Genomic DNA, 23,216 nt, shown 5'->3' on the forward strand with positions numbered 1-23,216 from the left:
CAGCTGATTAGATTGTGCCCACTCGGATTAACGGAGGGTCTGCTTTTCCCAGCCCACTGACTCAAATGTTAATCTCCTTTGGCAATACCCTCACAGACACACCCAGGATCAATACTTTATATCCTTCAATCCAATCAAGTTGACACTCAGTATTCACCCTCACAGTCTGGCTCTACGTCGCCACCCAAATCTCATCTTGAATTGTAATCCAAATTGTAATCCCCATGTGTGGGGAGAGGGACCTTATGGGAGGTGACTGAATCATTGGAGCAGTTCCCTCATGCTGTTGTCATGATAGTGAGTGAGTTCTCACAAGATCTGATGGTTTTGTGAGGGACTCTCCCCCTTTGCTGTGCACTTCTTTCATTCTTCTCCTTCGAGATGCCATGTGAAGAAGGACGTATTTGCTTTCTCTTCCGCCATTATTATAAGTTTTCTGAGACCTCACCAGCTCTACAGAACTGTGAGTCAATTAAACCTCTTCCCTTTATAAATTACCCAGTCTCAGGTATTTCTTTTTTCTTTCTTTCTTTTTTTTTTTTTTTTTAAAGAATATGTTATTATTATTATTATTTTTTTTTTTTTTTTTTTTTTTTTGAGACAGATTCTCGCTCTGTCTCAAAGCGAGACAGAGTTGGAGTGCAGTGGCGCATCTCGGCTCACTGCAAGCTCTGATTCCAGGTTCACGCCGTTCTCCTGCCTCAACCTCCTGAGTAGCTGGGACTACACGCGCCCACCACCACACCCGGCTAATTTTTTATATTTTTAGTAGAGACAGGTTTCACTATGTTAGCCAGGATGGTCTCGATCTCCTGACCTCGTGATCTGCCCGCCTCGGCCTCCCAAAGTGCTGGGATTACAGGCGTGAGCCACCACGCCCGGCCAGGTATTTCTTCATAGCAGCATGATAATGGACTAATACAGTAAATTGGTTTTGATAGAGTGGAGTGCTGCTATAAGGATACCTGGAAATGTAGAAGTGACTTTGGAACTGGGTAATAGGCAGAGGTTGGAACAGTTTGGAGAACTCAGAAGTAGACAGGAATATGTGGGAAAATTTGGAACTTCCTGGAGACTTGTTGAATGGCTTTGACCAAAATGCTGATAGTGATATGGACAATGAAGTCTAGGCTGAGTTGGCCTCAGATGGAGATGAGGAACTTGTTGGGAATGGGAGCAAAGGTGACTCTTATTATACTTTAGCAAAGAGACTGGCAGCATTTTGCCCCTGCCCTAGACATCTGTGGAACTTTGAACCTTAGAGAGATGGTTTAGGGTATCTGGCCCTGATGCCTTTGCTGTTCCAGCCTTTGGGCTTTGGAGTGTCTGAACTGACTCAGGGCAGAAGGGATCCCCCAGCACAGCACAGCTGCTCTACCAAAACATGGCCAGACTGCTGCTTTAAGTAGGTGCCCAATCCCATTCCTCCTCACTGGACTGGACCTCCCAACCAGGACCTCCAGCCACCCCTGGCCAAGCTCTCCAGCCAACACAGATCTGAATTCCCCTGGGGCAGTGCGTCCAGAGGGAGGGGCAGGCCACCATCTTTGCTGTTTAGGCAACTTAGTTGTTCTAGCCTTTGGGCTTTGGAGAGTCTGAGCCGACCTGGGGTGGAAGGAATCCCCAGCACAGCACAGCTGCTCTACCAAAATGGGACCAGACTGCTGCATTAAGTGGGTGCCTGATCCTGTTGCTACTTACTGGTTGGGACCTTCCAAACAGGGCCTCCAGACACTCCTGCCTGAGTTCTCCTGCTGAGAGAGATCTGAATTCCTCCTGGAGCAGCTCTCCCAGAGGGAGAGGTGGGCCACCATATTTGCTGTTTGGGCGTCATATCAGCCTTTGGGTTTCAGAGTGTCTGAGGTGACCAGAGGCTGAAGTGGACCCCCAGCATAGCATAGATGCTGTGGCAAAACATGGCCAGACTGCTTTTTAAAGCAGGTCCTGATCCCAGTTCTCCTCATTGGGTGGGACCTCCCATCCAGGATCTCCAGCCACTTCCTACAGGTGTCTTTGGGCCAGCAACAGTTCTGTAACTCCCTGGGACAAAGCTTCCAGAGGGAGGGGCAGATTGCCATCTTTATGTTTTTGCAGTCTTCACTGGTGACACCTTTAGGTTCTGGAAAATCCAAGGTGGCTAGAGACTGGAGTGGGCTCCAACCATACCACAGCAGCTCTACAGAAAAGTGGCCAGACTGTTACATGAGTGGCTATTCCCATATCTCTTTACCAGGCAGGTCCTTCAGGCCTGGGCCCCCAGCCACCTCCTGCCAGAGCTATTGAGCCAATACCAACTCAGCAACTATCTGGACGGAGCCTCCAGGGGCAATTGAAAGCCTCTTGGCCACTCCCCCTGTGGTGGAACTGTCCTTGCCACCTCAGACTAATGAAAGAGCAAAGACCCTAAGTGCCTTATCCATACCTCCAACAAGTTGTAGTCAACCTAAGGAGAGGAGGCCAGTCCCTTTCCCATAAGTCCCACACATTCCCCATGGCTCATCACTAGACAGGGAACCCCTGGCTTGAACTCACAGCACAAACTCTCCATCTTGCTGAATGAACTGTGTGATTGCTGACCTGCATCTGTCTGGGATGGAGCTCTCAGGAGACGACCAAATGGCCCATGGCCACAGCCACTACTAAGATCTCTTCCTCTGCTGCCTCTAAGCTGGGGAAGGAACATAAACACTGAGATTGTCCCAGAGCTACAGTGGGCAGCCCAGGAGTGCCAAGTTGTGAGCTACAGGCAGCACTCAAGAGGGAGAGGAATCCACACTTTCAGAGAACTGAGAGGGAACATGGCTGCAACTGTGAGGAAACATAGGGGAGCCACACAACTAAGCAAGAGTCTACTAACTGAACAATATGCCTCGGTGTCACCCACTGGATCACACCCAAAGGCTTCAACACCAAAAATGCTTCACTGACATACCTCTGAAGCCAGAGGCAAGAAGTCAGCTTCAAATAGAGACCCTACACAAAGCCTTGTTCCAGTGAAAACATCCAAAAAAGAAGTCTATTGACTGTACTCAGTGTACACTGGAGTTAAAGGAACACCCACACACAAAGAACTCCAGTAACTCAAATGGCCGGAGTGTCATATGTCCTCCAAACAACTACATCAGTTCTCCAAAAAGAGTTCTTAACCAGGCTGAACTGGCTGGAATGATAGAAATAGAATTCAGAATATGGATATGAACAAAGATCATCAAGATTCAGGAGGATGGCAAAACCCGATCCAAGGAAAATAAGAATCATGATAAAGTAACATAGGAGCTGAAGGACAATATAGCCAGTATAAAAAAGAAACCAGTGGTTCTGACAGAGCTGAATAACACAATATAAGAATTTCACAATGTAATCACAAGTATTAACAGCAGGAAAAACCAATTCAAGGAAAGAATCTCAGAACTTGAAGACTGGTTCTCTGAAATAAGACAGTCAGACAAAAATAAAGAAAAAAAATAAAAAGGAATGAACAAAACCTCTGAAAAGTATGGGATTAGGTAAAGAGGGCAAATCTATGAATCAGTGAATCTATGAATCACTGAAAGGGAGGGGGAGAAAGCAAACAACTTGGAAAATATATTTCAGGATATAATCCATGAAAACTTCCCCAACCTTGTTAGAGAGGCCAACAGTCAAATTCAGGAAATATGGAGAACTCCGTCAATATCCTACACAAGAAGATTATCCCCAAGACACATAATTGTCAGATTTTCTGAGGTTGAAATGAAAGAAATGTTAAATGCAGCTAGAGAGACACAGCATGTCACCTACAAAGGGATCCCCATAAGGCTCCCTGTCACCTACAAAGGGATCCCCATAAGACTAACAGTAGACCTCTCAGCTGAAACCCTAAAAGCCAGAAGAAATTAGGAGCCAATATTCGACATTCTTAAAGAAAAAAATCTTCAACCAAGAATTTCATATTCAGCCAAACTAAGCTGCCTAAGTGAAGGAGAACTAAGATCCTTTGGAGATAAGCAAATGTTGAAGGAGTTCATTACCACCAGACCTGCCTTACAAGAGAGCCTGAAAGAGGCGCTAAATATAAAAAGGAAAGACTGCTACCAGCTAATACAAAAACACACTTAGACACACAGACCAGTGTCACTGTAAAGCAACCATACAAACAAGTCAACATGATAGCCAGCTAACAGCACAATGACAAGATCAAATCCACACATATCAATACTAACCTTGAATGTAAACAGGCATAAATGAGCCACTTAAAAGGAACAGAATGGCAAGCTGGACAAAAAAGCAAGACCCAATGGTATGCTGTCTGCAAGAGACACATCTCACACATAATGACACTTACAGGATTAAAATGAAGGGATGGAGAAAAATCTACCAAGCAAATGGAAAATGCAGGGGCTTCAATTGCAATATCAGAAAAAACTAATTTCAAATCAACAAAGATAAAAAAGAACAAGGAAGGGTATTACATATGGTAAAGGGTTCAATTTATCATGAAGACCTAACTATCCTAAATATATATGCACCCAACTCAGGATAATGAGTTCTTCTTGATGAATTGAGCACCCAGATGTATAAAGCAAGTCTTAAGAGACATACAAAGAGACATAGACTACCACACAGTAATAGTGGGTGACTTCCACACTCCACTGACAGTATTAGACAGATAAGGTAGAAAATTAACAAAGATGTTCAGGACCTAACCTTAGGGTTGAGCCAAATGAATGTGATAGATGTTTACAGACGTCTCCACCCCAAAACAACAGAATATACATGTTTTTCATCACTACATGGCACATACTCTAAAATCGACCACATAATTGGAAATTAAAAAGTCCTCAACAAATGTAAAAGAGGCAAAATTATACCAGACACACCCTTGGACCACAGTGAAATGAAAATAGAAGTCAACACAATGAATATTGCTCAAAACCATACCATTACATGAAAATTAAACAACATGCTCCTCAATAACTTTTAGGTAAATAATAAAATTAAGACAGAAATCAAGAAGTTCTTTGAAAATAATGAGAACAAAGATACGACATACCAGAATCTCTGGGACACAGTTATGGCAGCGTTAAGAGGGAAATTCATAACACTAAATGCCCACATGAAAAAGTTAGAAAGATCTTAAATTAATAATCCAATTTCACAACTGAAAGAATTAGAGAAGCAAGAAAAAATCAACCCCAAAGCTAGCAGAGGATGAGAAACAACAAAAATCAGAGCTGAACTGAAGGAAATTGAGACAGGAAAAACCATTCAAAAGATAAATGAATCCAGGAGTTGGGTTTTTGAAAAGAATAATAAATAAATAGGCCACTAGCTAGGCTAAAAAAGGAGAACAGAGAGAAGATTTAAATAAATACAATTAGAAATGATGAAGGCAATGCTACTACTGACCCCACAGAAATAAAAGCAACCATCAGAAACTACTAAGAACAGCTCTAACCACACCATCAAGAAAGCCTAGAAGAGATGGATAAATTCCTGGTCGCATACACCCTCCTAAGACTGAGCCAGGAAGAAATTGATTCCTTGAACAGACCAATAATGAGCTCCGAAATTGAATCAGTAATAAATAACCTACCAACAGAAAAAAGCTCAGGACCTGATGGATTCACAGCTGAATTGTACTAGATGTACAATGAAGTACTGGTACCATTCCTATAGAAACTATTCCAAAAAACTGAGAAGAAGGGACTTCTCCCCAACTCATTCTATGAGGCTAGCATCATCTTGATACCAAAACCAGGTAGAGACATGACAATAAAGGAAAACTTTGGGCAAATATCCTTGATGAACATTGATGCAAAAATCCTCAACAAAATAATTGCAAACCAAATCCAAGAGGACATCAAGAAGCTAATCCACCATGATCAAGTAGGCTTCATCCCATGATGCAAGATTGGCTCAACATATAAAAATCAATAAATGTAATTCATCACATAAACAGAACTAAAGACAAAAACCACATGGTTATCTCAATAGACGCAGCAAAGGCGTCTGATAAAATTCAACATCTCTTCATGTTAAAAGCTCTCAATAAACTATATATTGAAGGATCATATCTCAAAATAATAAGAGCCATCTATGACAAACTCACAGCCAACATTATACTGAATGGGCAAAAGCTGGAAGCATTCCCTTTAAAAACTAGCACAAGACAAAGATCCCTTCTCTCATCACTTCTATTCAAGATAGTATTGGAAGTCCTAGCCAGAGCAATCAGGCAAGAGAAAGAAAGGGCATCCAAATAGGAAGAGAGGAAGTCAGACTCTCTTTGTTTACAGATGACATGATTCTATATCTAGAAAACCCTATAGTCTTGGTCCAAGAGCTCCTTCAACTAATAAACAACTTCAGTAAAGTTTTAGGATACAAAGTCAATGTACAAAAATCACTAGCATTCCTATACACCAAGCACAACCAAACTGAGAGCCAAATCAGAAAGGCATTCCCATTCACAATTGCCACACACACACACACACAAATAGCTAGGAATACAGTTCATCAGGGAGGTGAAAGGTCTCTACAATGAGAATTACAAAACAGTGCTCAAAGCAATCAGAGAAGACACAAACAAATGGAAAAATATCTCATGCTCATGCATAGAATAATCAATATCATTAAAATGGCTGTACTGCCCAAAGCAAGTTACAGATTTAATGCTATTCCAATCAAACTACCAATGACATTCTTCATAGAACTAGAAACAATTATTTTAAAAAGTATATGAAACCAAAAAGAGTCCAAATAGCCAAGGCAATTCTAAGCAAAAAGAACAAAGCTGGAGGAATTGTGTTATCCAACTTCAAACTATACTACAAGGCTACAGTGACCAAAACAGCATGGTACTGGCACAAAAACAGTCACATAGACCAGTGGAATAGAATATAGAGCCTAGAAATAAAGCCGTACGTCTACGACCATCTGATCTTTGAGAAAGCTCACAAAAAGAAGCAATGAGGAAAAGAGTTCCTATTCAATAAATGGTGCTGGGATAACTGGCTAGCCATATGCAGAAGATTGAAGCTGGACACCATCCTTATACCATATACAAAAATTAACTCAAAATGGATTAAAGACTTAAATTTAAAATCCAAAACTATAACGACCCTGGAAGACAAACTAGGCAATATCATTCTGGACATAGGAATGGGCAAGGATTTTATGACAAAGACGCCAAAAGCAATTGCAACAAAAGCAAAAATTGACAAATGGGATCTAATTAAACTTAAAATTTTCTGTACAGCAAAAGAAACTATCAACAGAATAAACAGGCAGCCTAAAGAATGGGAGAAAATATTTGTAAACTATGCATCTGACGAAGATCTAATATCTAGCTCCTATAAGGAACTTAAACAAATTTGCAAGAGAAAAACAGCCCCATCAAAAAGCAGGCAAAAGACATGAACAGACACTTCTCAAAAGATGACATACGGGCTGGGCATGGTTGCTCATGTCTGTAATCCCAGCACTTTGGGAGGCCGAGGCAGGCAGATCACGAGGTCACCAGATCAAGACCATCCTGATCAACATGGTAACACCCCATCTCTACTAAAAATACAAAAATTAGCCAGGTATAGTGGCTTGTGCCTGTAGTCCCAATTACTCAGGAGGCTGAGACAGGAGAATCACTTGAACCTGGGAGGTGGAGGTTGCAGTGAACCGGGATTGTGCCACTGCACTCCAGCCTGGTGACAGAGTGAATGGAACTTTAAATTCTTTTAATTCATTTCATTCTTATTACCACTCTCTGAGGCAGGTGCTATTGTTATTTCTATTTTGTTTGTGAGAAAATGGAGGTACAAAGTGTTTATGCAACTTACTCAAGGTCCCATAAACGTGAGTCTATGCTCTTAATCAGTATAATATACTTCTTCCTGTACAATCTAAATCTCACCAAGGAGCATTTTCATAACTTGGGAGAAAACCTTCTGCCATAAAACCATAGTTGATCTTGGGTAAGAAGATTCAGTATTTTGAAGACACCAATTATCCTTATCTAATTAATCAATTCAGTGCAATCTCAATCATAATATATGTACATTTTTTAAAGCTAGGTACACTTGTTCTTATATTGCCAGAAACATTAAAGAAAAGAATAAGTAATAAAGTAATGAGGGAGGAATGTTTTTTTATGTATATAGATACACTAATATATATTAGTATAATTAATATATATACTAATATATATACTAATTTAAATAATTATGTGTTGACACCTGAGTAAACAGACACATTATTCAACCAATGTGAAGAGCCTAGAAACTCAAATATAAATAAAAATTTAATTTATGGGATAGCTGATATTTTAGATCAATGGAAAAATATATTCCATAAATTGTGTTAGGACAAATAAACTGTATCCTTACCTCACTGTTTGAACCCAAATAATTTCTAAGTGAACTGAAGATTTAAAAGTAAAAAATGAAGGCTATAAAAGTACTAGAAGAAAAATGAGAAAAGCTTTTAAAAATGTAATTTTATCGTGTGTGTATGTATACAGGGGAGGGGAAGATTTAAAAGTAAAAAATTAAGACTATAAAAGTACTAGAAGAAAGTGAGAAAAGTTTTTAAAAATGTAATTTTATCGTTTGTGTGTGTATGCAGGGGAGGGAGCTTTCTTAGCAAATATAAAACCTAAAAACCACGAAAGAAGATTGATAAATGTGTTTACATATATGTGTAAAAATAAAAAGACACATTTCAAGTAGAAAAACATTTGGAAATATATGATAGAAAGACAGCTCATTTCCTTAATCTATCAAGAAATTTTCAAACCAATAAGAAAAAAGCCAACAACTTAAATTGCAACATGGATAAAGGAAAAATGCTTCTATCGTATAATCATTTTGTATTTTAAAATTATATACACGTAAAACTTTTGAACAAAAAAGTAGAACATCATTATCCTGTGATAAACCACCTCTATATAAATCTTCTCAGATCTTTTTTATGATTTTATTTTTCACAAAAAATGAATTATGTTTTATGATAATCCATTTTGTCATCTAACATCATAAACATCTTTGAATGTCATAAAATTTTCTTCTATGACATAATTGATGACAAAACAATTTTTCATGTTGTATATATTTATTCCTAGTTTTTTATTACTGTGAATATTCTCTAAGTAAAATCTTTGTGTCTATCCTTATTTTTTTATCAAATAAACTCCCTGAAACAGAATTGTTAAATTTAAAGGGTATATGCATTTTAAAGTCTTTCACTAATGCCTTTGGACATTCCTATGTTGTTCTAATTTACACATTCTCAAACAGTATTTGGGAGTGGCTCTTTCGTTGAATTCTTGTCAATATTGGGTGTTACATATTAGGAAATTTTGACTAATTAGACCACTCGAAAGATAATACTATTATTATTTTAATATTACATAAATGATTACAATTGAGATTGAATTTTAATATATATGCATATTGGGTTTTTTTTCTTTTGTGCGTTTAGGCATCTATTTAGAAGAAATTAATGCTGTGCCTACTTGGCTAAAATAAGTATCTGGACTGATCATTTTGCTTTCCATAATCATTAAGGAGGTAGTCTTGCAATCAGTTTAACAACAGTGCCACAAATAGTATCTTGACTAATCTCTTAAATAGCTGCTTTTGTCGGGAACCTATATGTGCAGATTCCCCAAGCAGTCATACAAGAAGGAAAGCCTGATGAATTTTCACAAAATTTAGATGGTTCTCCAGTGTTCATGCAGACAGTAGAGTTTTTACAATTGCTTCCTCTACTTTTTTTCTTATAATTTCTTTACATAATAAACCCGATAATTAGAACTCTCCCTTCAACCGGATTGGTTTCATTTCCAACAGTCAAGGAAAGACACAAACAGCTCGGTGTTACATTGTCAATTAAACCAAGGTGGAGGAGGGGGAGGGTGGGCACAGTGATAAATGAGCAGTCATTTCAATGTTTTCTTTCCAGCCGAAATCAGAGCCAGATTACACTTTATCTCACCCTGACTTTTAGCAAGATAGATAGCCACGCAAAATTTTCAGGTTCAAATAGTCTCCATCAAAAGGGCTAAACCCCTCATCTTCTGGCCACATTGAACTTTCATCTTTTTAACTCAAGGGATCTGATTCCTTTTACTGAATAAGAAAGTTATTTTATTCAATTTATTCTCCCGGTCTTAGGTCTTTAACCAAAATAAAGGCAAACAATTAAACAAATTAACCTCACTGCTTCATGCGCAGCTTTTTAGATATTGTCCTATCTAAAAAGTGCTGTTTAAGATCCTGAAAGCAAAGTGATTAGGTTTACTTGTTATCAACAGGGGAGTTCTTGTTCAGAACTACGTATTTTAGGTATCTAAGGCTGCATATTCTGCTAAAACAGCGTTGGCCTTAAAGCTGAGGCAGCAATAAATTACATTAAAAGTAATAGACTTCCGGAAAAATAATTCATTTTGATTGCATTGCAGTTAGAAATTTACCTATTTATGTTTGTGCGTAGATATTTAATACAAATATCTTTGTTTTCAAAGGATTTTAATGTATCACCTAATATACTAACAACAGAAATAAAGTTCAGAAATACAGAACGAATGAATTTGGCGGTGGTTTGTTCTTTTCACATTAGGAGCAAGGCTTGCAGGGTTTTGGAGCGGATCTACTGCAGAGTCGCTGACACCAAGAGTTATCTGCTGTTAGGAACCAGTATATTTTAGTTACCTTTAATATTAAGTGGAATTAAATTTCACGTTGAAATCACTTGTCAGCGCAAAAAAAAAAAAAAAAAAAAAGAAAAAAGAAAAAAGAAAAGATTTCTAAACGACCTCTCAGATCTATGACCCGGATGCTGCCAGATCAAATGCCTTTTATCCAGGTGAACCCTTCGCGGGTACTGGGTCACCTGCAGGGTAACTGGGCAGGAGCTCAGATTTGGTGACCGTCCCAGAAGCTGGGGAGAAGGTGTCCGCGGAGAGTTAGCGGAAATCTCCCTTGGAGGCCTGGAGGCAGCAGTCCGAACCCTTCAAGCCCCTCAAGCCGGAGGGGGGCACCCTGGCTGGCTGGGGCCGGCAGCGCTGCAGCCGCGCGTCCGCAGGTGAAGATGCGCTCCCGCAGGGCATGCACGCCCCCTGGGGTCAGCAGCAGGTGGGAGGATCCTACCTTCCGCCCCAGCACCGCCTGAGGTCAGAGGGACTGTCCTCTCTTGCACTGCCCAATTTGTCAAGGTCCCGTATCGAATAAATAGCTGTCTCCCCAGACCTTTATAGTGACTAATCCAAATAAATCGCAGTCACTTTTACTGTGCGTTTCAGCGGGTAGCCTGGCTTTAATGGCTCTGCCTCCTAGACCTCCGGGGAAGACTCGCCGCGGCCTCTCCGCGATCCTCAGCTCCCCTGTCTGGCCTCAGAGCCTCAGCCTCCCCTCCGGGTTTCGTAGGGTCACTGGGAGCGGTCGCAGCCCATCACCTGCACGCTGGCACTATCTGCTGACTGGAGTTGCCCTCTGGGGTCCCCGAGGTTAAAAGCGAGGGTAAAGCCTCCCACCTTCCATGTGCGCCTGTCTAATATGGGCTCTCTCCTCTGAGATCTTGTTTACTTCCTACCTTTCCACCCTCTTCCCCCTGCTCCTCTAAACCTCCGAAATTCGAATTATCTTTCACATTCCACTTAAACCCCTTCGGCCAATCAATCCGGATGTTACCGATTTCCTCTGGGATCTTTAAAGCTTTGATCCGCAGGTTTACAACTCCATCTTACGCACTCCCATCTTTCCCCTCTGGGATCCCTCTAGCTGCCTGCTCAAAATACCTGCTGGCGCCAGAGGAAATTCACATGTAACAGATACCCAGCGGGTGTGAAACCAGCACTCTGCTTCCAGGGTCGTTTTCCTCCTCACCTTCCCCATCAAATTGTCGATTAGTGAGTGCTAACACTAGGCATTATTGTGAATCATGAGTGCGGGGCTGGAAGATATGGAACCGCTTTAATAGAGCCGATGATTGCTAACTTACACGTGGCATCGAGCACTCCTCCCTCCCCTACTCGGGGCAACCCTGGGTGCCCGACGTCTGTAAAATTAATATGAACCCCAGGATTGGTCCGCAGGTAGCTTTCGTAAAGGGGTCCAGAATGACTTCAAGCAAACTTCAAGATATCTAAAGTAAAAGATAATTATCTTTTAATTAGAAGCAGTTTTGCTTCTAAAACTGTTACCGAAGTAGAAAAAAAATCAGAAGAAAGCAGCAAATCTCACTCATTTTATTTTGGTGAAAATAAACTACTAGGAAGACATTACTTCTAGTAGATGAGCTACTACTAGATGTTACTAGGTAACATCAATTTTACAATGAATTTGTTCCAGATGTCTTTTATATTTCATATATAAAGTGAATTATCCATGAAAATAACCACATTATATTAATGCAGATGGCCAGGATGTTGAAACAAATGAAATTGGCTTCAGAGAGAAACAGTAAATAAAAGGGAGACACACTTTCCCTCCCTAAACATTTGCAAGAGCGTCAAGTAGGTTTTATTTGAACCAATAACCTTATTATAATATTTTTTTCAAAAAAGCAAAAACTGGTGGTCCATTAATAACTTTTTTTATTGTTGTATTTTTCTCATTCAATTTATTATTTAATATCTGATCTTTTTCAAATTTTACACTTTACAAATCATTTGGCATACATGTGATTATCATCAAAACTGTTGAACTTTATAAAATACTGAAAAAAAGTATGTGGTGTGTTTAGATTCCTAACATTTGAATTTCTTGGGGAGATAGTGGATAATCCCCAGTGATTTTATTTGAACATCTCACCTGACAATTGTCTTTCAGAGGAGGTGTGGCTCTGGAGTTGTTTCTGCCTGGCTCTGTCTTTGTGCTGCTGAGCAGAGTTCTAGGCTCTCAGTAGAAGCTCACAGAATTCCTTTTGATTGATGGCGAGGGGTGATGGCCTATGCAAAGGTCTCTACTTCCAACTTCCCTGTCTGCTATGGCAGCTTCAGATTAGCTTGGTGAGTGTGGGGTGGAATTTTTAGTCAAGATGCATAATGCCTCATGGTTTACTTTCTACTGTAGCATCACTCTTACTTATGGAACACTGTTGAGCAGTTGCCTCATTATCGATTTTGGAGATCTTGGCCTATTTGTTATTTAGAGATGGATTTTAAACAGTGATAAAGATAAGGTACAGATCTACACTGAGAATTAGTAAGATCTTCCTTTGGAAAAAGATCTACCACATTTCAGAGGTTTGGAACTGTTAGTGGAGCCAAGAATGACATATAATTTTTGTTACTTGAGGTCTTTCTCATTTATCCAGTTTTCCAGTTTGCTTTTCTGCCAAACAGAAATGGCAGAAAACATCAGCATATGAAAATTTTAACTAGAAGACAATATCGTCTAGGTTCTGGGAAAGCTAGAATGATTTTAAGGAGAATACCAGAGAGAGCATAAGAAATATTTTACAAATTACATTTAGATGTCAGAGTTACAATTGTTGTTTCTTGAACCTTTTAGAGAACATGAGGGATTAGGATTATCAAATTAGATTTCTAAGTTGTCCATCATAGATTTTTTGTTTGTTTGTTTGTTTGAGACAGGGTCTCGCTCTGTCACCCAGACTAAAGTGCAGTGGTACAATCACAGCTCACTGCAGCCTCAACCTCCTGGCCTCAAGGATTCTCCCACTTTAGCCTTCCCAGGTGCACGCTACCATGCTTGGCTAATTTTTGTTTTTTTTAGAAAAGATAGGGTTTCACCATGTTGCCTAGGCTAGTCTTGAAGTCCTGGGCTCAAGCAATCCACCTGCCTCGACCTCTCAAAGTGCTGGGATTACAAGCATGAGCCACCAAGCCCGCATATGGAATTTATTTGATGGTTAAATTGTGCAAGGTCAGTTAAACTGATTGGATTTTCTCACTCCAGAGTTTGGTAGGTGATAGAGCATAACACTGTTGCTTGAGATATTAACTTATCCTAAAAATAAGTCATTTTTGATAACACCTAAGGTAAAATTATTAGCTTCAGGTTAATAAAGCATGAAAATAAAGTTTCATTTTGTTAAAGTTGAGGTAAGTTATTATAGCATTAGAACAGACAAAAAACAACAACAAATGAATGGGGAATAAAATATTAAGATCAAAACAATAATTTAATGCCAATTGTGATAATTATATCACTTTTGATTATCTTCTTTCGAAAGTAAAATTTACAAAAGTCTATTGTACTTTTAACTGTCTGAGTATTTTTTTTTAAAGGGCGAGATTAAGAAAAGCCTTAAAAACAGTTTAGAAATACAGGAATTACATTATCAAAAAAGTACAGCCAACAGTAGTTTTCTAGTGAATTTGAATTGTGAAGGAAATTAAGTAGGTAACGGTGTCTCCAAATAACAAATCTAATCTCAGATAATTATTCAAACCTCTTCTCCACATTTTCACCAGAAACCTCTTGCTCATTGGCAGTCACTCTTATTCTCCTCTCCCAACTCCAGCCCTATGCAACGACTAATCTATTTTGTCTTTATAGATTTGCCTACTTTAGAATTTCATATAAATTGAATAATACAATTTGTGGTCCTTGATGGCTGGCTTCTTTCACTTAGCATATGTTTTTGAAGTTCATCCATGTTGTAGCATGTATCAGTAATTTACCCTTTTTAATGGCTGAATAATATTCCATTGAATGGATGCACCACGTTTTGTTTATTCATGCCTCAGTTGGTGGGCATTTCAGTTGTTTCCATTTTTTGACTATTATCAATAATGGTGCTGTAAACATTCATGTCCAAGTTTTTATGTTCTCTGCCTTGATTGTGTAGATAGCACCAAGCATGACTTGGTCTGTATGTCCATGTGATATTATGGAAATTTGCTCCCTACCTTGAAGAAGTAGAATTCTAACCCAAGTTTTTCCTGTTCATTTACCAGGTTGAGAGTTGTTTTCTCTGATACATGCATGCGGTTTATCTCTAAGAAGTACCATAGGAATGAAGAGTTGTCTACTTATTTGAACCAGTTGGAAACAAGGGATCTAGAAAACAGAAAAATATTTGTTTTGTTTGCATCTAGGCAAATTAATATAATTAACCAAATTAAGTTACTTTCAAGTGTTAGGAACTAACTATATTTGCTTATGGACTTTCCATCTGGTACAATTTGGATGATTATTTTTTTATTCTGCTAATCCCCAATTCTTTTCTCTTTTTTTTTTTTTTTTTTTTTGAGACGGAGTCTCGCTCAGTTGCGCCCAGACTGGAGTGCAGTGGCGTGATCTTGGCTCACTGCAAGCTCCGCCTCCCGGGTTCATCTCCTGCCTCAGCCTCCTGAGTAGCTGGGACTACAGGCGCCCGCCACCAAGCCCGGCAAATTTTTTGTATTTTTAGTAGAGACAGGGTTTCACGGTGTTAGCCAGGATGGTCTCGATCTCCTGATCTCGTGATCCGCCCGCCTCGGCCTCCCAAAGTGCTGGTATTACAGGCGTGATAGACTGTGCTCGGCCTACTAATACCCATTTCTTGAATGCTTGCTATTGTACTTCCTATGCAGAAGGCCCCCGATTTACAATGGTTTAACTTAACAATTTTTCAATTTTACAATGGTGTGAAAGCAATATACATTCGGTAGAAACCACACTTTGAATTTCGAATTTTGATCTTCTCCTGGCCTAGGGATATGTACGATACCCTCTTCTGATGCTGGGCAGTGCAGCTCCCAGGTAGCCACACCATCCCAACAATAAACAACAGATACTACACAGTGCACTGTAGTCAATAAATTACATGAGATATTCAACACTGTATTATAAAATAGGCTTTGCATTAGATAATTTTGCCCAACTGTAGGCTAATGTCAGTGTTCTGAGCACACTTAAGGTAGACTAGGCTAAACTATACTGTTTGGTATATTAGGTGTATTAAGTGCATTTTCAACTTATGATGGTTTCAGCTTACAATGGGTTCATCAGGAGGTAACTCCCATCGTAAGTCAAGGAGTATCTATATTCCCATAGAATATGCATCTTACACTTTATGTAATATTCTATTCCATTTGGTAAGCATAGCTTCTTTAACCTTTTTTTGGTTTGATCCTATCTAGGAATATTTGATTTCTATGGCAGCAGGCTTATTTGTGTGTGTGTGTGTGTGTGTGTGTGTGTTTAGGAGGTTTAACAGAATACTTCTGGTATTCTGCCTTGCAATGGTGATGAATCTGGCTCCACCACGTATTTTAAAACAATGTTTCCAAAGTAGAACTCCAGGGTCATAACATGGTACAATATTGGATTGTCTGAATGGCTGTTAGCACTTATACATGTTCTCTGTATAAAGGGGTTATACATTCATTCAACAGATATTTATTGATTTCCAACTATAGCTATTAAAATCTCTCTGCTTTAGGATATTATAAAAGTGTTATTTATGATACAGATTCACCTGGCACCTCTTAGACTATCTGAGACCTTTTGGGAACTCAAAAGTTACATGGAACATGATCTGCAGCACACAGCAGTTTACTGTCTTTGAAATAACGAATGTAACTCCAACTGAATTAAGGTTTACATTGCACAGAGTGAATTATAGAGCTAGTGGTTATTACTATATAGTTAATACACATTAATAATTGCAGATAATTCAGAAAACTTACTTTGGTAGTATCAGCAACGCTTTTGCAAAAGTCTCAATGTATATGATTTTTTTTGTTTGTTTAGTTTTGTTTTTTGATTATTTTTGAGATGAATCTCACTCTGTCAGCTAGTCTGGAGTGCAGTGACGTGATCTCAGCTCACTGCAACTTCTGCCTCTTTGGTTCAAGTGATTCTCCTGCTTCAGCCTCCAGAGAGCTGGGACTACAGGCGTGTGCCACCAACTATTTTTTGTATTTTTAGTAGAGATGGGGTTTTGCCATGTTGGCCAGGCTGGTCTTGAACCCCTAACCTCAGGTGATCCCCCTGCCTCGACCTCCCAAAGTGCTGGGATTACAGGTGTGAGCCACTATGCTTGGCCAAAAATCTCAACATATATAATATTTCAAACGAAATACAGTAGATCTCTTTCAATTAGCAAGAAAGAATCTTAGATTCTAGTTATTCAGGCAACTATGGCATCAGGGTTAAAATAATAACCCCTGAAAAAGATGTCTTTGACTCTTTTATAATCTCAGCAGTCCACACCCAGTATTATATCTTGTTTGAAAGAGAATATGGGCTTTCCTGGACTGTGTAAACTGTACAGTTAATGCAATGAGATTCAACAGGATTTTAGAGCTTTCCAATTCCCTTTCTCTCATGTGTGATCTTGATTAAATGCATCTGTATTCTAAACCTTGATGCAAGCTAATCCCTTACCTTGAAGTCACTTTTTAAAAACCTGTATAGGCAAGAAGCGTGTTTTGGAATTGGGTACAGCTAGTTGTCTAAGAAGAGAATTTTAAATATGGAAGCATGGTTCTTGTGGTATGGAGTTCAGGTGAGGATACTTCACTCAGTTGACATCTTATTGGCTAAAGCTTTTTACTGTTTTGTCCTGACTAGCACTTCAAAAGATACTCTACACAGCAAACATTCTCTTGAGTGTTGGAAAGCTTGGTTCCAAGTGTGCTTCTACATGGAACCAAGGATATTTGGGTGTTGAATACTGTAGGAAGGTGCTTTGGTGCAATGAAGAATGTCAGAACTGTTTGACAAGGTACTTGGGCACACCAGACATAAGCTTCTTCATTGCACAACTATTCTCTAGTAATTTTCTTTGCAAGAAAAGAGACCTGACTTCCTTTCATGGATATAAATAAACGTAATATTTCTTATAGCTGTGTATATTTATCTTCTTAATGACACAGAAATTTATAACATAAATATGTTACTTACATATCACAGGACAAGTAGCAATTTATAACATAAATATGTTATTTACATATCACAGGACAAGTAGCATCTTGACGAACTGTCCTCAGAATAGAATACAGTAATTAATGTTTGTGTGTGTGTGTGTGTGTGTGTGTGTGTGTGTGTGTGTGAAAACAAACACTTTGTTTTTTTTGAGACGGAGTCTCGCTCTGTCGCCCAGGCAGGAGTGCAGTGGCCCAATCACTGCAAGCTCCGCCTCCCGGGTGCACCCCATCTTCCTGCCTCAGCCTCTCGAGTAGCTGGGACTACAGGTGCCTGCCACCATGCCTGGCTAATTTTTTATATTTTCAGTAGAGATGGGGGTTCCAACTGTGTTAGCCAGGATGGTCTCGATCTCCTGACCTTGTGATCCGCCTGCCTTGGCCTCCCAAAGTGCTGGGATTACAGGCGTGAGCCACCGTGCCCGGCCGAACAAACACTTCTTTAATAATGACTTTTGAAAAAAAAGATGAAAAGTTATAAATGAACCATCAGTGTTCAAATGAGGTTTCTGTGATTTTTACAAAGGCATAGCATCTTACAAATACTACAAATTAGTTGGTGGATATTTAATATGATAGAAACTATTCCATCTGAATTTTCTAGGAAGGTCAAAGTTAATTTGGTATTGTAACTCTTTTAAGCCAAATTAATTGGGTTATGTTTTCTTTTTTTTTTTCTTTCAACTTTTATTTTAGGTTCAGGGGATACATGTGCAGATTTATTACATGGGCAAATTTCATGTCGCTGGGATTTGTTGCATAAATGATTTTGTCACCCAGATAGTGAGCACAGTACCCAAAAGGTAGTTTTTTGAACTTCTCCCTCCTCCCCAACTCCACCTTCAAGTAGGCCCCAGTGTTTATTGTTTCCCTCTTTGCACTCAATGTTTACCCCCCATTTATAAGTGAGAACATGTGGTATTTGGTTATTTGTTCCTGCATTCATTCACTTAGGATAATGGCCTCCCGCTGTGTCCGTGTTGCTGCAAAGGTCATTTCATTCCTTGTTATGGCTGCACAGTATTCCATGGTGTATATGTGCCACCTTTTCTTTAGCTAGTCCACCATTGATGGGCTTCTAGATTGATTCCATGTCTTTGCTATTATGAATAACGTTGTGATGAACATACATGTGCATATGTCTTTTTAAACTATAGATATTTTGACATTAGTAGAATGCAAATCTCTTTCTAAAACCATTATATAGACTGTCTAATGGTGTCCAGTTAAACTTAAAAGACACAAAGATAAATGAATAAATAAGAGAATGAATGATGGAATAAATATACTATAAAATCCAGGTATCTGTTTCCTTTGTAGAACAAATTTATCATGGACTTTTGAATCTAATTTGGAAATTTGCCTTTTATCATCTTCTCTCTTGTCTCCTTGCACTATAAGAATACAAGTTACTATTATTACTACCTGGACAGTTAAACAGTTTGGGCTATTTTACTACACAGGCTTTCAAGGCTTATATTCTAGGGAAGAGGGAATGAATATTTGGAAGATAAGCATGTATCTCATTGGGAATTTAAAATGTTTTAGTTTAATTCTTTTGTAGATTCTGTGTTAACGGGTGGGGGCTGGATCTTGATGAAAATACAGAGGACAAAGCAACTGTGGTAAACACTGATGTTCCCACTTTAGGAACTCGAGCTCTATTATTGTCTAACACCATGAGTGCCCAGTAAATGTCCAATGATTGCTTGAATAATTACTATGTGTTCAGATATACAACTCTGTGCTTTTGTGTGTGTGCACATGTGTGTGAAAAAAGGAGATTTAAAAGACCTTGAACTTGCCACTCTGTAGTAACTAACAAAATTAGGTACATAGTGCTCAAAATAAAATTTCATATTTAGGATTGTTAGAAGAATTAACAGAGAAAATTATTAAATTTTAAATTTTGTAATAGGAGAAAGAATAAACTCAGTTTTCACTATAGTACAGTATTTTTTTTAGCAGCAATCCTTAAAAATACAACTGAAAATCAATTACATAATTTTTCCTTCAGGGAAAGAACTCTTTGGTTTCGATTACTCCTGTGTTTTTAATATCTGTGTGTATTTAAAAGATGGGTTAGGAGATCAATAGACAAGTCCTTGGAACATTAAAAACTATTATCCTAATTTCCTTCTTTTAAAAATATGCATATTTCATCTATTTTGGAACAATCTGAAAATTCAGGAAGCATAAAGTAACAGATAATTATAACCATGACTCAATTCTGATTAAATCTCATAATACGACTATCTTTCTTTTTTTAATGGTTGCCTATTCAATGTGCTAAGTAATTAACACCTTCTATATATTACACATGCAACAGAAAGATTACAGGATCTTATTGTGCAAAATTGGTGTAAATGAATGTCTCTTAAGGCTTCTGTCATTTTGCATGGATAAACAGAAATAATAACAAGTATAACAAATAGACCAACATTTGCTTCTTTTATTTTGAAATTAAGGGAAATATGTCCAGCTGGTGGTAAGAGCTACACATTGTTTTATTTCAGAGGAAATGGACCTTTGAAGAATTATCTGTGTTCCTTTTGGTTGTAAAACTTTCAAAATATGTACTAAAACAAGAAATAATAAATTATTGTTGTATACAACTCTTTTTTTCCCAGGAAGGAACAGTGGAAAACTGAGAAATTATTTATTCAGTCCAATTGAATCACTCTTACGAAATAAAAAATACCACCCTAAGAAACTGTGACTTCTTTTATTTCAGATAACCCAAACCTGTCAGGGTAAGCCCAATCTACACCATCACTTAAAGCTGACAGGAAAAAAGATGTATACTATAACTTTTAGTTCAAAATAAATACCACTATGCATGTTTTTATAAATTATTCAAGTCAGAATTTAAAAATTATGTAGCATTCAATATTAACTGAACAATTCAGAATAGCAGGTTTTTGTAATTAATATTTGCACAAACTTCTAATAATTATTAAAATGGCCTTTATTTGTTTTTTCTTGCCACTGACCTATAGGATATAGTAAAAGAAGACAGATCAGTCTCTCTGCTGATAAGAAGAGTCACTAAGAGGAACATCTGCAACAACTAGGTTGTGAGGAATTTCTTTTTTAAATGTACATAAAAATATGTTAATGTACACTGCCTTGGGTAGATGAGATGTGTTGTTTCTTTAATAAGTTTGAAAACATTTACAGAAAAACAGTTAACATAAGTACTTGTTTCTTTATTTCTTATAAAGGAATTAGTAAAAATGGAAGTTCCAGAAAATGCTAATTTCTTAGAATAAGATCTGCTTAAATTTTTCCAGTGCATAAAAAAACACTTAAAACATTTTTTAAAACATTAAATTTAACATACTGTGTTTTAGAAACTATATGAAAGCAACCTGGATTTAGAGGGTTTAGACCAAGCCTTTGAAGTATCTTAAATCTCCTTGAGACCTAAAAGACTTGTTTATAACTAACAGTTGCTTTGTAAAAACAACATTATGAGATGTTTGAAAATTTTCTTGTTAAATTTTTATAAGAATATTTCGGTTGGGGAAGGAAGCATCTGCATTGCAAGACGATTTTTATTATTGATTTATTTAATCTCAGGAATGGAGAACAGGATGCCTTGCAGGGAAGTTTATCTGTGGCTTGTAAACATGAAGCGACTGAAAATATGGCAAGTTCTATCATCTTTGGATGGGCCTAATAATTTCTCATTATGAGTGTAAGACTAGTGATATGGCATCTTTAGTAGATTTTTGTGTGTCTTTTTTCTGTAAGACTACTGGAATTTAATCCTGGTTCATTCAAGTTTGAGAGTACGCTGTGAGACTATTGAACATATCAAAGCCACTAACAAGTAATTTTCTCCCAAGTTTTGCTTTTAAAGTGATCAGAACTTATTTAAAACAGATTGACATAAGAAACTTATCTGGAAATAAAGTCTGCATTAGTATTTGGAACTATTGATAGGGAGAGAATTTTTTCCTAGAAAAACATTTCACTGTCTTGCTGTATAATAGAAGAGCATTTTTCACATTTGCTCTGTGCCTCACTCACTCTTGGCTATGTACTTTTGTAACATTGTCAGACTTTGCAAGAGAAGGTCAAGAAATAGAGGGAGATTCAACAAAGATACCACATTCGAAAATGCCAAGTTCTTATTTCTCTACTATGAATTAGTCTTCTAGTCATTTATTTCACTAATTAAGTCCTCCAGGAAAATGTGAACTTAAATTTGTACCACTGTTGAATCCTAAAGTAATAAAACAGTTAGGTTTTAATTAAGAGATTTAGTAGAGAGTTCAATATACTTTGCATTTTACTTGTATTATTAATATATACTTTAGTATATATTAATACTAATATAAATATATTTAATAAATTTAATAAACATAAATATATTTAATATTAATATATTATCTAAATCTACTTAATGTATATTAATATATTATCTAAATATATAAATATAGATGAAGTGTACTTATTTTTTCTCTTTTCGATCACATATGCATTCTAGAATTTTCAGAATTGGTTGCAGTGACCCCCACAGCTTTCCTCCTATTTTCTCTAGATTCATTATTCAGACTATTAACAACTTATAGTCTCCAATACTTTGTCCTTACATCTCAATAATAAATGTATTTTGATCTATTTTTTTCTTTAGATTTTGAGGGCTTTATTATTACAGGGTAATAGTCCTAGATTTCTTAATATTTTGGAAATTCTATCATTAAATTACTGAGTGATTTGGGGAAAGCTGTTTTTTTTGGGAAGAATTGCTTTGCATTTGGTGTTTAGTTTTGTGTTTTTAATCCTAAACCCTATACTATTGACAAATTGGACATATTTGTGCTTATGTTGAAAAAAATGATTTGAGATTAATCTTTTTCTTTTTTAAACAATCTTGCCCTGTCACCCAGGCTGGAATGCAGTGGCACGATCTTGGCTCACTGCAACCTTTGCCTCCCTGGTTCAAGTGATTCTTCTGCCTTAGTCTCCTGAGGCAGAAGTAACTGGGATTGTAGGTGTGCGCCATCATGCCTGGCTAATTTTTTGTATTTTTAGTAGAGACAAGGTTTCACCATGTTGGCCAGGCTGGTCTCAAGCTCCTGACCTCAAGGTGATCCATCTGCCTCAGCCTCCCATAGTGTTGGGATTATAGGCGTTAGCCACTGTGCCCAGCCCTAATTGAAATTAATCTTATAAGAGTTATATTTCTACTTCTCTAAAGAATCAGTGTTTATTGAGTAAATATATTCATTAAAAAGGGCAGGCTATAAAAAATGCATTAGATATGATGTCATTTTTCTAAAAACAATATACACATAGGAAAAGATTTAAAAGGATTTACGTCAAGGTACTTGGTGGATTTTAAGGAGAT

At 37.8% G+C, this 23,216-nt stretch overlaps 1 long non-coding RNA gene across 1 annotated transcript in view; it reads right to left on the minus strand.

Moving 5' to 3' along the window:
• Positions 1–12,209: 12,209 nt before the first annotated feature.
• LOC105547769 overlaps positions 12,210–23,216 on the minus strand; it is a 33,585-nt gene continuing 22,578 nt past the window's right edge. The window contains exons 3-4 of the long non-coding RNA XR_001007266.1: positions 12,292–15,005; positions 12,210–12,259 (exon numbers count right to left, since the gene is read on the minus strand). This is a non-coding gene — a long non-coding RNA (uncharacterized LOC105547769). The remainder of the gene's footprint in view (positions 12,260–12,291; positions 15,006–23,216) is intronic.

Source organism: Mandrillus leucophaeus, unplaced genomic scaffold (assembly GCF_000951045.1).
Source record: "Mandrillus leucophaeus isolate KB7577 unplaced genomic scaffold, Mleu.le_1.0 Scaffold396, whole genome shotgun sequence".
Taxonomy (NCBI): domain Eukaryota; kingdom Metazoa; phylum Chordata; class Mammalia; order Primates; family Cercopithecidae; genus Mandrillus; species Mandrillus leucophaeus.